Source organism: Lagenorhynchus albirostris, chromosome 15 (assembly GCF_949774975.1).
Source record: "Lagenorhynchus albirostris chromosome 15, mLagAlb1.1, whole genome shotgun sequence".
NCBI lineage: Eukaryota > Metazoa > Chordata > Mammalia > Artiodactyla > Delphinidae > Lagenorhynchus > Lagenorhynchus albirostris.
Window position 1 is genome coordinate 40,295,714 of NC_083109.1, and position 14,439 is coordinate 40,310,152.

Genomic DNA, 14,439 nt, shown 5'->3' on the forward strand with positions numbered 1-14,439 from the left:
ATAACTTAAGTCTCAAAGATTTCCTACTTTTATCATAAGCTTTCCTACAAAGAAAGTCAATTACCCCACAGAGTCACCATCAGCCTTCAGTGCAAAAGCATTACAGTCATAAATACTTTTTTCTGAGCCATTTGTATATGTCAAACATTACAACCCTTCATCTTAAATACTTCAGAAGATACTGCCTAAGAACAAGGACATCTTCTTACCTAGCCACAACAATATTATCATGTGTTTTTTTCACAGAACTAGAATAATCCTAAAATTTATATGGAACCATAAAAGACCCAGGATTGCCAAAGCAATCTTGAGGAAAAAGAACAGAGCTGGAGGCATAACCCTCCCCGATTTCAGACATTATTACAAAGCTATAGTAATCAAAACAGCGTGGTATTGGAGAGAGCCCAGAAATAAACCCACACACCTACAGTCAATTAATCTATGACAAAGGAGGCAAGAATATACAATGGAGAAAAGACAGTCTCTTCAGCAAGGGGTGCTGGGAAAGTTGGACAGATGCACGTAAATCAATGAAGTTAGAACACACCCTCACACCATACACAAAAATAAACTCAAAATGACTTAAAGACTTAAATGTAAGACATGAAACTATAAAACTCCTAGAAGAGAACATAGGCAAAACATTCTCCTATATAAATCGTACCAATACCAAAGAGGGAAAGGGGGTGAGGGAGGGATAAATTAGGAGTTTGGGATTAGCAGATATAAACTACTATATACAAAAAAGATAAGCAACAAGGTCCTACTGTAGCACAGGGAGCTATATTCAATATCCCGTAATGAACCATAATGGAAAAAATATGAAAAAGAATATATATACATATATATATATATGAATCACTTTGCTGCACACCAGAAACTAACACATGGTAATTAACTATACTTCAATAAAAAAATAAAATAAAAATAATTATCATATCTAAAACTATTAATAATAATTCTAATTAATAAGACTAATGTTTATAGTTTTAATATTTATAAACAACATTTATGAATAATAAGTACCATCACTTAGTCTATTAAAATTTCTCCAATCATCTTAAAAAGGATTTTTTTAAAAAAAAAAAAAATGAAAGGCTAATCACTCCCAAACATTTTTGTTTAAAAAGCTATTGCTTCGGGCTTCCCTAGTGGCACAGTGGTTGAGAGTCCGCCTGCCGATGCAGGGGATGTGGGTTTGTGCCCAGGTCCGGGAGGATCCCACATGCCGCAGAGCAGCTAGGCCCGTGAGCCACGGCCGCTGAGCCTGCTCATCCAGAGCCTGTGCTCCACAACAGGAGAGGCCACAACAGTGAGAGGCCCGCGTAATGCCAAAAAAAAAAAAAAAAAAAAAAGCTATTGCTTCAAAATCATTCAACCAAAGGGAGTTAATTTCAACCTACATTATTTTTATTGGTTATCAGTCATTTGGTATTTGGTTCAGATTCTTTAAATACAGGTTTCTATATTTATAAAATGGCCATTTGTTTTGCATCTTTGTATCTAAATAGTTACAGAATACAACAAGGAGCTCTTCAGAGCATTATATTTTACAGGAAAAAGAAAAAGAAAAGAAGGGAAGGAAGACAGGCAGGATTGTTTCTGACCTTAAAAAAAAAAACCCTCTAAAATGCACACACAGACTAACAGCAAACCCATTCCAAATTTACCTCCCAAATACAATTACAGAATTCCTAATCACAAATTCAAATAATGAAGCCTGCTACTTGATTTAAGTGTTTTAAATAAATAAAAATCTGCTACTTAAAACAAATAAACAGAGAAGATACTCTGAGCTTACCCAATCTGAAACTGAAAATCAACCCAGAAATTAGGTAAATACCAGAAAATCATCAGTGTCGTTGAGCCTCAGATGGTCCATGTGAGAAGCCCTCAGCGTGAGCTGCCCACGATTAATGCTAATGAATGGACTGGGTTTTACCACATTCACAGAAGGTTCAGAATAATGTTGTTTACATGCACTCTAGTCTTCCCTCATGAATATGTGGTTCTCACAGGCTCAAAAGTCATGGTTACTCTCAAATATCTGATGGCTTTTAAAAAATTAGGTTACAATGAGGGGAGGCAACTTCACAACCATAAAAACAATTCTAAAATCTATTATAACAATTATGAATTTCTTTATTTTACCCACATCCACCAAATGTAACTTAAGCCCTATTCAAACTAATCAGTCAGTATATGTACAACTCAGCCTTCAGCTTCATATGATTTAATTTTCCTTTCCTTCTTGCAACATTATAATTATGTGCTCTGAGTTTACTGTAACTAATATTAGTGATTTTTCTCCATGTGCTCACCGCGCAAGGAACAGACAAAAACCCTTTTTGATCACCTAATCAGTACCCTTTGGAGGAAAAAGAATTCTGATATGGAAACAAAGATCTTTCTTTTTCTTTTTTTTTTTTTTTTTTCCAGCATGGGATGAAACAAATTCTTTGAGTGGTTTTAATTAAATCCTAATACTTCATAAACATCTTTTAACATAAAATTCAAAATAAAGTACATATTGTGAGTAGCTCAGCAGCTCCTAATTCTGTGATGGCACCAACCTTTATAATCAAGTCCACAGGCCCTAAATCTGGCCACCTTTGAAATCAAATAGACCAGCAACAAAACTATGGGGTTTTTTAAAGTAACGTGACACTGCTTACAGAGTTGTTTTGTTTTGTTTTTCCGTTTTTAGTACTGTGCTTATTATTTGCTTTCCAACCAAATACTATTACCAAATTATTTCCAGTTATCAAAATTTGGTAGCTAATTTAAATGGTCTTTTCTTTGTTTCCCAAAAGGCTTGAGTAAGAACACATTTGCTGTTGTTGACACAGTCATTCCCTGCTATTTCAAAAGTTGCAAGTATCCAAAATATATGGGATTTCCAGGCTCTAAGAGAAGACTAGAGGTCTTATGTAAACAGGAAACCTAGGCCGGAGGGAGAAAACCAGTGTGGGCTGTGAATGCACAAAGCCCTACAAAGTCACACTTCTATTGCCGGCTACCCACTTCCACTTATTCTGATAAGTCCATTTTGTTAATCTGCTGCTGATCAATTCTGTTAGTAATTTAATACAATCACAAGTTTTTCTTTTTTTCTTATTTGTAAGAGGAGAGGAAGAAGAGAAAAATGATTGAGCTCCCTAGGACAGGATGACCCAGCTTTATCTCAAGACTCTCCTTTAGGAACGAGGCATAGGCCACCTCACAGAATGTAACCTCTGGGTTTCTTGGAAATTGTGATGATTCTCTTTATGACACTCAACACGCACTGTAAAAACAAATTTGGGAGTTATTCAATTTAACAAGCAGATGAACTATTTATTTTCAAATGATGATTACCCGGGTCAATAAATGGGAGTTTTAACCATTCATTTTGGCCAAAGAAAGAAAATAATATCTCAGATTCTTACCACTTTCAACAATTCCACTGAGTATAATCTAACCAATCACTCTTCCTATTCTCCAACCTCCTAGCTTACAGCACAAGCTTTCTGCACCTTGTTTTAAATGAGATATATGATTATTTCTTAAGCCTCTATTAAAAAAAAAAAAAAAGATGTCACTCTAAGAGGTATTTCAGAGTTCAGCACAACAACTCCCCAAAAAGAGACAAGCAAAAAGCATTCAATTCTGCCATTAGCTTCCTAAAGAACATTCCTAAAGGCCCTTAGAAAACCACACACATTTCTAAAATGATTGTCAACCTTGTAGTCACTTGCTATCTTTCCTTTTGTCCCCATTCCACTCACTCAAGTTTATTCTGATTTGTAAAATCTCTATACACTTAAAAATATTCTGGGATTCTATATATGTATCTTATGTCACATGGGAAAAAAAAATATGATTGATTTTGCAACTTGGTGACCCTCCATGAGATATACTCCTGTTAAAGAAGAAAAAAGATGAAAGGCAAAGTATTATTCTTCAGTAAGTTTGTGTGCTGTTGGTGCATAGTTTACATGCAAAGTTGTCGATGCCAGTCACCTATGGAAGTCTAACCCACCTAGCTTGTCACCAAGCCTGAAAGACTATCATTTCTGGTCCTCCTTCTTTGCAGCTGCTGAGTGAAGTTCTTTTCTTACCCTGCCACTGCACATGCTTGAAAGTTGATTCATACCCTCCAAATGCCTAGACCTAAAAGGTTTTTCTTGATATTCCTTTATATCTCTAAACACATGGAAACTCCTTGGTTATCTCAAAAAATTCCTTCTGTCTTTGGCTTCCAGATGAGTGTCCTCCTTGGTCGCATCTTTTCTCCCTCTTTCCTGTCTCCTCACAGGATACTCTTTCCACCCACCCTGAGGGCAGACACCCTCTAAGGTTTTTACCTTCTCATTCATTCATTCACTCCACAAATGTTCTCTTTGCTAGACACTCTTCTAGCTGCTAGGGAGACAGAAATGGGGGAAAATAACAGTCAAAATCTCTGCTCTCATAGAGTTTATGCCATGCTGAAGAGAGACGATAATAAAAAAGTACAGAATAAAACAAGTGCCAAGAAGAAACACAAACCAGAGTAAGAGAAGTTAAAATTTTAGGCAGGGTGGTTAGGAGAGACCTCCTTGAGGAGATGACGTGCAACCAGATCTGGCTTCCTCAGCGGGATCATTCATTCTGTGAAAGACACCATAAATTCCAAAGACAAGCCCAGAGTCTCAACTTCCCTCTCAAGCTCCAGGCCCATATATCCAACTGACTGTCTTGCCTACGAACACCTCTATGCCAACATACGAGTCAAAATCAACCCCATGGAACATGTCCAATGTTCCATGCATGACATTCTTATAATCTCTTATTGGCCTTGTAATTCCAAGTCCAGGAGACTCAAAACAAGGACCTACTGTATAATACAGGGACCTCTGCTCAATATTATGTAACAACCTAAATGGGAAAAGAATTTGAAAAAGAATAGATACATGTATATGTATAACTGAATCACTTTGCTGGACACCTGAAACTAACACAACACTGTTAATCAACTATACTCCAATATAAAATTAAAAGTTAAAAAAAAAAAAAAACTCCAGTTACTTTGATGCCTCTTTCACTGCATGCATCCCATTCAATCAACATCAAGAATCTCAAAGATTCTCTCTTTGAGAGTAGTCTCTGGCACCTAACTCTCCTTTGATCCACTCTAGCTCTGTTTCTCTAATTGCCATGCCCTTCAAATTAGTAGCTTCACCTACAGGGCCTCCCTCCTCCAATTTATCCCATATCCTACTGTAACACTCCACTGCCAAAGCCTTATGTGGCTCTCTCCACTTCAGTAAGTCCAATTTTGGGGTTTTCTTTTTCATTTATAATTACACCACTCTCCCTAATATACTCTGTCCACTTGTTAAATCAGATCATTTGCTGCTCACAAAACCAGTCCTAGATTTTCCCTCCTGAAGGTACCTCATTCATGACACTCTCCTCAATCTACCAGATATGACACCTCTTCCTCTGCTGCTTCTTTTTTTTTTGCAGTACGCGGGCCTCTCACTGTCGTGGCCTCTCCCATTGCGGAGCACAGGCTCCGGACGCGCAGGCTCAGTGGCCATGGCTCACGGGCCCAGCCGCTCCGCGGCATCTGGGATCTTCCTGGACCGGGGCATGAATTCGTGTCCCCTGCATCGGCAGGCGGACTCTCAACCACTGCGCCACCAGGGAAGCCCCTCTGCTTCTTTTGAACTCTCCTTTTCCTACTTTACCATATTAAGAGTTTAATTATGAAGTTTTTCATAAAACACAAAAAGAATTATATGGAACATATAATTTATGAAGCATATTAATAGAACAAATGTCCATTAATCCACTAAACAACTAGAAAAATCCAACACTACTAATACTGTTGAGACTCCCTAGGTATTCTCTCCCAAAGGAAACCACTACCCTGAATTATTTTCCAATAACTTCCTGCTCTCTTTTATAGTTTTACCATATGTGCATGTATAATGAAATAGTGTCTGGTTTTGCAAAGTTATATTAATTGTGGCAACACTGACTGCAGTCCTTTGTGAACTGTATTTTTAACTGAGTATTATGATTTTAAGGTTTATTCATATGGATGTGTGTCTTTGTAATCCATTCATTTTCACTGCCACACAGTATTCTCCTCCTGATGGATGTTAGAATGGTTTCCATTTTTTTGTTGTTAAGAAAAAGCCATGCTGTACATGTTCCTGTGTGTGTCACCCAGGGCACATGTTCGTAGTCAGGACTAGGATTTCTGGGTTGTGGGGCATGCATGTGTTTCACTTCTCATGAATATTTTTCCAAAATGATTATACCTACTTAAAAACAGCAATGTCTAAAATATTTATTTCATATTTTCTACCTAGTGATTCTAATATCTAAAGTCTTTGGTAGTCTGGTTAAAGTTTCTATTGACATACTTTCTCTCATGGTAACTCTACTTCATGGGTGTTTCATTTTAATTTAAGCTTTTATTTTGAATTCATAGTTGAGCACTTCTTTGAGATCTGAGTTGAAAGAGTATTGCTTCAGGAAGGATTTTCATTTACTTCTGTCAAGCCCCTGGGAGCTTCATACAACTAGTACAATCTTACACGAAGATTCTCACCCATTCATTTGAAAATGTGATTTTGCCATTAATATTTTGTCCAGCATTGTTAGATTATTTGCAGTCAAAGGTTCCAGGATCGCCATCTGATGAAACTGCCAGGAATGGAAGTCCCCTATATTTCCTGAACTTTAGTATGAAACTTATTGCATCTTACTTTTTATTTACTGTACATTTGCCTTTTTTCTTCTCCTAGATTGCAAATTCCTTGACAGTAAGGTTGATATGGTGTATTTATCTGTGTATCTGTCACAGTAGCCAGCAAAGTACATTCATGACTTTCATGAATATTTATTAAATAAAAACACGTTAAAAATTCTGAAAGGGCTTCCCTGGTGGTGCAGTGGTTGAGAGTCCGCCTGCCGATGCAGGGGACACGGGTTCGTGCCCCGGTCCAGGAAGATCCCACAGGCCTCGGAGCGGCTGGGCCCGTGAGCCATGGCCGCTGAGCCTGTGCGTCCGGAGCCTGTGCTCTGCAATGGGAGAGGCCACGGCAGTGAGAGGCCCGCGTACCGCAAAAAAAAAAAAAAAAAAAATTCTGAAAGTATTTATAAAACCCTAAGGACCAAGAATTAGTGATAAATAATGCTTTGGGATGCCTAATTTATTATTTTCCTGATTTTGCAATTTGGACATGTGAGTACAACACGCTATATATATCACAATGTTTATGATAATGAAGGAGGATAAACCAATTTTTTGAATTGGTTTAAAAAAATACGTTCTCTTACGAAAAAGATTTTAGTGTTTGAAAAAAAGAAATGCGCATGAAGAATAGGAGAAAAGTCTTGTAAAAATCCAAAAATGCACTACTGGTAAAGAGATGAGTATATATTTTAAGTTTTCTAAATTATAAAGAAACTCATGAAACATAATATATGACCTCAGATAAGACGTTAAAATGTGTAATGACAATGTACTTTTGTTCCTCCTATCAAAGCTAATGCTTATGAATTATCAAGGTTTTAGCTAAGAATTTGGTCATTAAAAGAAAATATTTATCAAATATAATTTCTCAAGTTGGCAGAAAACCACAAGAGTAGACTCCCTTCAATCTCAATTTTTGATGGCATTCTGCATTTGACAGTAAACCTATGATGTCAGAAAGAGTGTAAGCATTCCCCAAAGGGATAAAATAAAAGAACATAGAGCAAAAGCTTCTTTTTTTAATCGTAATACTATATACCACATAGAATTTTTCAATAATAGTCACATAGACTGTAGGTTGCTGATACCAACAAGTTAGCTTAGAAATTCAAAGAGAAGAAAAGGGAAATTTGGTCTTTACAGATAGCATTTTATCAACCGTTATATTTAGTAGAGAGCCAAACCAACTAAAAAAAGTACTATGACATTACTTGTTGAGAACTGGGCAGTAAGCTATAATGCCACCCTGAAGTTCACATACCACACATGCAGCCACAGTTTGCATGAAAAAGGAATAATTCATGAAACCAAGTTTGTTCAAAAATAACCATGAATAGGAAAAGTCACATCTGAATCATTGTAAGAGCTTTTATATGTGTGTGTGTGTGTGTGTGTGTGTGTGTGTAATTTAAAAAGCTCGACTAAAAAGGAAATCTATTTATTTCTTTTCCTTACTTAACTAAGCATTCAGTCTATAATCAGCTGGTTAGCATGAAGTATTATTAAGGAACTATTTTTACAGTACCCATTTTTATGGATTTTGTACGTTACACAAACAGTGGGTTTTTAAAAAAAAAAATGCACAAATCGGTTATTCTGTTTTATGCTTCCTACATTAAGTCAAACCAAAGCTCTGGATCTTGGCATAATGGTAATACAAGTGGAAACGAAAACATTTTAATCTTCAAAATGTCTTTCAATTTTACTCTATCACATTAAAGCCTCATTTATCAAAAATAGATTTTTAAAAGAACCCTACATTTAAGATAATTTCAGAGTTTGTTTCAAACTACAAAAAAAAACTGGAAAAATCTTTATTTTAATAAGTTGCTGACTACTTTAGAAAAAATACATAAAAACAAATTATTTAATCCAGTGTAAAATTACTTTTTTAAAAATCCCTCATTATTGCAGAAGGTCACAGATATCAAACATAACATCACTCAAAAAGAGAGGGTTATTTTAAAATTCTGTACAAATGGTTATTGCTGTGTCATTTTAGAATATTTTATTTAAGGTAATTTTACCATTAATAAAAGTTAAATGTCAATTAAAAGAAAATCACCCAAACAGTACAACAGAAAAATGGTCTAAAGCTATTAGCAGATAATTCACAGATTAATATAAAAGGTCAAGTTATATTTGAAAATTTACTCATCAGAAAAAGACAAATTAAAACTGGAAACCATTTTTTTTAATCCTTGATTATAGAAAAAAAATTTTAATGGGATAATAACCGTTGGAAAAAGACTGCGGAGGAGACTTCTGGTTTCTGGTCCAGCATGTAATGACTTCAGAGGTCACCGCTCTATCCTAACAAGTAAAAAGCTAAAGAAACTGAAAAATCAACAACTCTTCTTAGATCCGTCAGAAAAGTGAGATCATAAGGTAAACAACTTCCCCTACAACTGGAGAGACAGACAGTCATATATAGAGAATCACAGCACCAGAGCAGAGCCTCATGAGCAGAAACCGCCACAGGAACCAGTGCCTGGGCAGGAAAACCAGAACTGTGACTGAAGAACCACCGGAGTCTTGGAATAAGTCTGTCCTGATTATTATATAAAATGTTTCTAAGTATATACTGCAGTGAGAATCTCTAGATATATTATTTATGCAAATCTTTTTTTTTGTTTAAGAAAAAACAAAGGAAGCAAGAAAGGAAGAGTATCGTGATGCCTTTCCACAAAGGTGGCTAGCTTACCACAGCCATCACCAGAAAGGATTTCGACCAAATCACCTCAATAGAAACTTCTGATCCACCTTTAATAGCTTTAATTTATAGTTTCAACTAAGGACTAAATTGCTTTACGACTGTACTTTCACACACACAGTTTAGATTGGCCTGTGAACAAACCAGGGACCAAATAGAATTGTGGAGCTAGAAAGGACTTTGGGGACCATCGAGCTAGGCCCCCTCGTTTTATACACGAGGAAACTGAGAACAAAGAGGCTTGTCCTAAAACCAACAACTAATTTCATCACTGTTAAAACAGGAAAGAACCAGACCTTGCTTCTCATCCAGGTCCCTGGTAAATTCAATTTATTTCATTCTAATCACTTTGTAAATATCATCCATGCTTCTTGATAGTTCCCAAGTGGTCCCAGAAATTTTTGCTTTTCCAATCCCAAATCACCTGATTAAAAAGAACCACATATTTACAGGTGTAATACGGTACAGAATTCATAAAACTTAGCATGGTGGAGGAATTTAGAAACTGTCTCTTATCTAACTTTTTTTTTTTTTTAAGAAAACAAAACAGAACTTAAGTAACTTGATAGATTCAGTGAGTCAGACACAGAGTTAAGAGTGGAACTCAGCTGTCTTAACTCCCAGGACACTGTTTTTCTGTATTCCACATTTTATTTTGCTTAAAAAGGTGGGGGGGGGGGCAGTGTGACCTTGCAGAATGAACACCCACTGACTAACCAGGTGACTTTGGACAAGTCACTGAACTATTGCAAAATAAGTTTCTTCAACGATTTAGTGAGCAGGGTTGATGAGTTCTGAAATTTCTGATTCCTTTCCAAGAGTCTGGAATTTTTAAGATGAGTGTTCAATATGCATTAGGTCATGGGATCCAGTGGAAAAATGAAGTACTACAGCCCAACTCTCTGAGGAGTTTCAAGAGTTATACAAAGAGGACAACAAAGCATCAGAAGAGAAAGGAGTGGAGCTCAGGAACTCCTCAGCATGGACCCAAATCTGGAGATGTACAACTAGCTAGTGAATCTGTGGTTTCAGACACAGTGAAGAGTTCAGGTCACTCTCAACAAGGAGAAAATTACCATGTGCCGTCATCACACACCCATTGCAGGGTTCCCAGGAAGTGAACTTCTCCTGAGTGTCGAGTTTTCACCTCTGGTGAAACTGGTATAGCTGGGCAACTAATAGCAAATTACATAAATTACACAGGCTGTTCAAGCCAAGAATTTGGTTTCCCTTAAAAACAGCATTCCACGATGGCAATTGTTAAAACAAAAGAACAAGGAGACCCAAGTCTGATTCTGATATATTTGAAGCTGTAGTAACATGAACATCATCAACCTTTTTCTGAAAGATCACCAAAGGCAGACCTCAAAGTCCATTCCTAATGCATTCCTCAGTTCACAATTTGCCATCAAGTGATTCTTACCAGCATGCATGTAGTTCATACCGTTATCTATGTTTTCATGACGTCAGGTCAAATAACTGGAAGAAAGCACCTGTATAAAATCTCTTCATATTGAAATGTTTTCTAGTTATTCACTCTGTTCTTCCTTCAGATAAATCCAGTTGTTTCTTGCCTATAATCTGTTTTTCTTTCTCTCTCTACCCTAAAAATCTTTCCTAAGAGGGCATAATACGTATTATAGGCCTAAGCAACAATGCTTATAAATCTGAGGAAGTAATTCCGTTTTTTTTTAATAAATTTATGTATTTATTTATATTTTTTTATTTTTGGCTGCATTGGGTCTTTGCTGCTGCAGGCGGGCTTCCTCTAGTTGCGGCGAGCGAGGCCTACTCTTTGTTGCGGTGCGCAGGCTTCTCATTGCAGTGGCTTCTCCTGTTAAGGAGCACAGGCTCTAGGCGCACGGGCTTCAGCAGTTGTGGCTTGCGGGCTCTAGAGCGCAGGCTCAGTAGTTGTGGCGCACGGGCTTAGCTGCTCCACGGCATGTGGGATCTTCCCAGACCAGGGCTCAAACCTGTGTCCCCTGCATTGGCAGGCAGATTCTTAACCACTGCGCCACCAGGGAAGTCCAGTAATTCAGTTTTATTCCCATCCCTGGAATGCCCCATCTATCCCATCAGTTGCATGCTTATATTATAAAACTTATATTTTATCCTTGAGTGGATTTTCATAAATTCTAAGTAGAGACAGCTTTGAGATGAAAAGTGTTTTAAACAGGTAAAGCCTAAATTTTGGTAAATAGTTTGGGGCAACCCTTGCTTAGCCAGGTCCCCACCAGTATCCTAAGGGTAGGGCTGGGGTAGGGGTGTGACTGGACACCTTGACATTTTTGGGAAAACTAGAAGAAAAGCATTGATTCCTGGTATGGGTTTCTGTTCCTCTTCCCAAGCTGGTGAGGGTGGAAGAAAAAGAGGAGCCAGTGACAAAGCCCTAGATTCAGAGGATCCAAGAACAGATGAGGCTTAAAGGAACAGGAAGCCAGGTAGGGACGTTGCCCATTGCCATGCCACCTTCAGGCCGGTAAGGCGCTCTAGGAATAGAGTGGAAAAGTAGCCTGATATGCTTGGGCCAAGAGGGCTTGACAATCCCCTTATTATTCTATGTTTTCAGACCACCTGACCCCATTACCACTAGCATCTGCTGTCAGTGGATGCTATGTGTACTGCAGAAGCCAGAGGTTACAACAAGACCACAGACACCACAGTGAATTCATCAGGGAGAGAGGCCAGTGACCCATGGGGAGGTGGAGCGTGAGCCCCATCCCAGCACAAGCCAACAGAGGGAAGAGGGCGGCCATGAGCCAGATGGTCCCTCCACAGTGACACAGAAAGTCCCTGGAATCCAGATGCCACCCAACGAAGACAAAATGGCAGCAAAACAAATATAAAGTGCCATGTAAAAAGAGACCAGGCTTACACGGAGAGGACTAACAGAATGAGGAGAGACCAGGCGTACATGGAGCGGACTAACAGAACGAGGAGAGACCAGGCGTACATGGGGCGGACTAACAGAACGAGGAGAGACCAGGCTTACATGGGGCGGACTAACAGAACGAGGAGAGGCCAGGCTTACATGGGGCGGACTAACAGAACGAGGAGAGACCAGGCTTACATGGAGAGGACTAACAGAACGAGGAGAGGCCAGGCTTACATGGAGAGGACTAACAGAACGAGGAGAGGCCAGGCTTACATGGAGAGGACTAACAGAACGAGGAGAGGCCAGGCTTACATGGAGAGGACTAACAGAACGAGGAGAGGCCAGGCTTACATGGAGAGGACTAACAGAACGAGGAGAGACCAGGCTTACATGGAGCGGACTAATAGAACGAGGGGAGGCCAGGCTTACATGGAGGGGACTAACAGAACGAGGGCGAGGAGTCAGGCATTAAACCGAGTTAGAGAACATTAAAAGAGTTACAACAGGCACCCTGCCTGCACTGTCCACCATGGGCTGGGGAGAAGAGTCAATGTAGGTGTGGGACATCTGGTAAAGTCTGCCCCAGACACAGGCCCAGGACGCAGCCCTGCTGTGACCTGGCAGGCTGGGCCCTGTCGACATGGAAACCAGAGGTCCCCAGTGGTTACACACAGGTGCCCATCGGGACTCCCTGGGCCAGGCCCTGCACAGCCTGCACACAGCCCTTGTGGCCCAGGTGGTCACACACTGAGCATTCGTCCCCTCTGCAGGGGCCCTGTGGCCTGTGTGTTCTGCAGTTCTGTGTCCTCTGCACGCCCCCTTGATGCTGGGCTCCCACGGCATACCCAGCCACCAGGTGCTGATTATCTGTTCCCCATCTACACTGCACTCCGGAGGGTGGCCTATTGTTTGCCCAGCAACTCCAGACCAGTCCCAGCCAGGCCAAACCAGTGAACTTCTCTGCCACCTGCTGAACCACACCTTCTCCAACAAGGTCTGAGCCCCTCCCAAGCATGTCCTTCCCTGGACACTCTCAGATCTAGGGCACCACAGAGAGCTTCTTTACAGCCTCCAGTTACTCTTTCATCATAGTTAACAATTCCTTATATTAAACTCCTCCTGATTAACCTAATGTATGGTTTCTACCTACTGACTGGACCCAGAGGGCTACATACTCCTAGCAGCAAAATCTATCAATATTTCCACTTTCTCCATGGACCCCTCCCTCAAAATCACCATTTCCTCTCCATGGCCTGGACCATTCCAGCCCCTAATGTCGGTCTCCTATAGAGATGGTCTTGGACAACCTGAGATCTACTTTATAAACCCTCCCCTAAAACATCATTTTATTGATCAACTTAAGAATACATAAGGGTTCTCTCCTTTCTATCAGATCGAACAGGAACTCCTACACAGAGATTTTAAGGCCCTCGGGACCTGGCCTCACCTGGCCGATCCAGCCCCGCTGCACATCAGGAACACTTCCCTCTAGGTGAGAGTCATGCAGGTGTCGAGCCCTCACCACGCCTAACCCCACTGTCATGTCTGTGCTCACACTCCTTTCTTCCCCACCTTTCCCGGCCTCCTGGGGCCAGTTCTAGGAGTTCATCATCCATGAATCCTTTTCAGGTGATTTCTTCCTACGCTTTCGTCTGTGTTGTCCTCACCACATAATTAGCACCTTATATTATCCTGTCTTGATTCTCTACGTGGAAACACCCCCCAGGTTAACCCTGTGATACTCTTCCCCTCATTTATGTGTTCATGGCTTATTACCCTAACTTGTTTTTTGGGTTTTTTTTTTGTTTTTTTGTTTTTTATGGGATAGGGTTGCTGGGAGGAGTTAGAGGAGGTGTCTTTTTTTTTTAATTCAATTTTATTTATTTATTCATTCATTCATTCATTCATTTATTTTATTTTTTGGCCATGCTGTGTGGCATGTGGGATCTTAGTTCCCCAACCAGGGATCGAACCCATGCTCCCTGCCTTGGGAGCACGGAGTCTTAACCACTGGACCGCCAGGTAAGTCCCCCTTATTTTTAACTACATTTTATATTTTTTATACAACTTCACAAGCCTTTACCATAGTGGTAAACTCAATGTTAAATGATGGGAAAA

General features: G+C 39.6%; 1 protein-coding gene across 5 annotated transcripts in view; it reads right to left on the bottom strand.

Moving 5' to 3' along the window:
* Nucleotides 1–14,439, bottom strand: part of TASP1 (taspase 1) — a 275,170-nt gene that overhangs the window by 113,065 nt on the left and 147,666 nt on the right. The gene's annotated exons all lie outside the window — the stretch shown is intronic.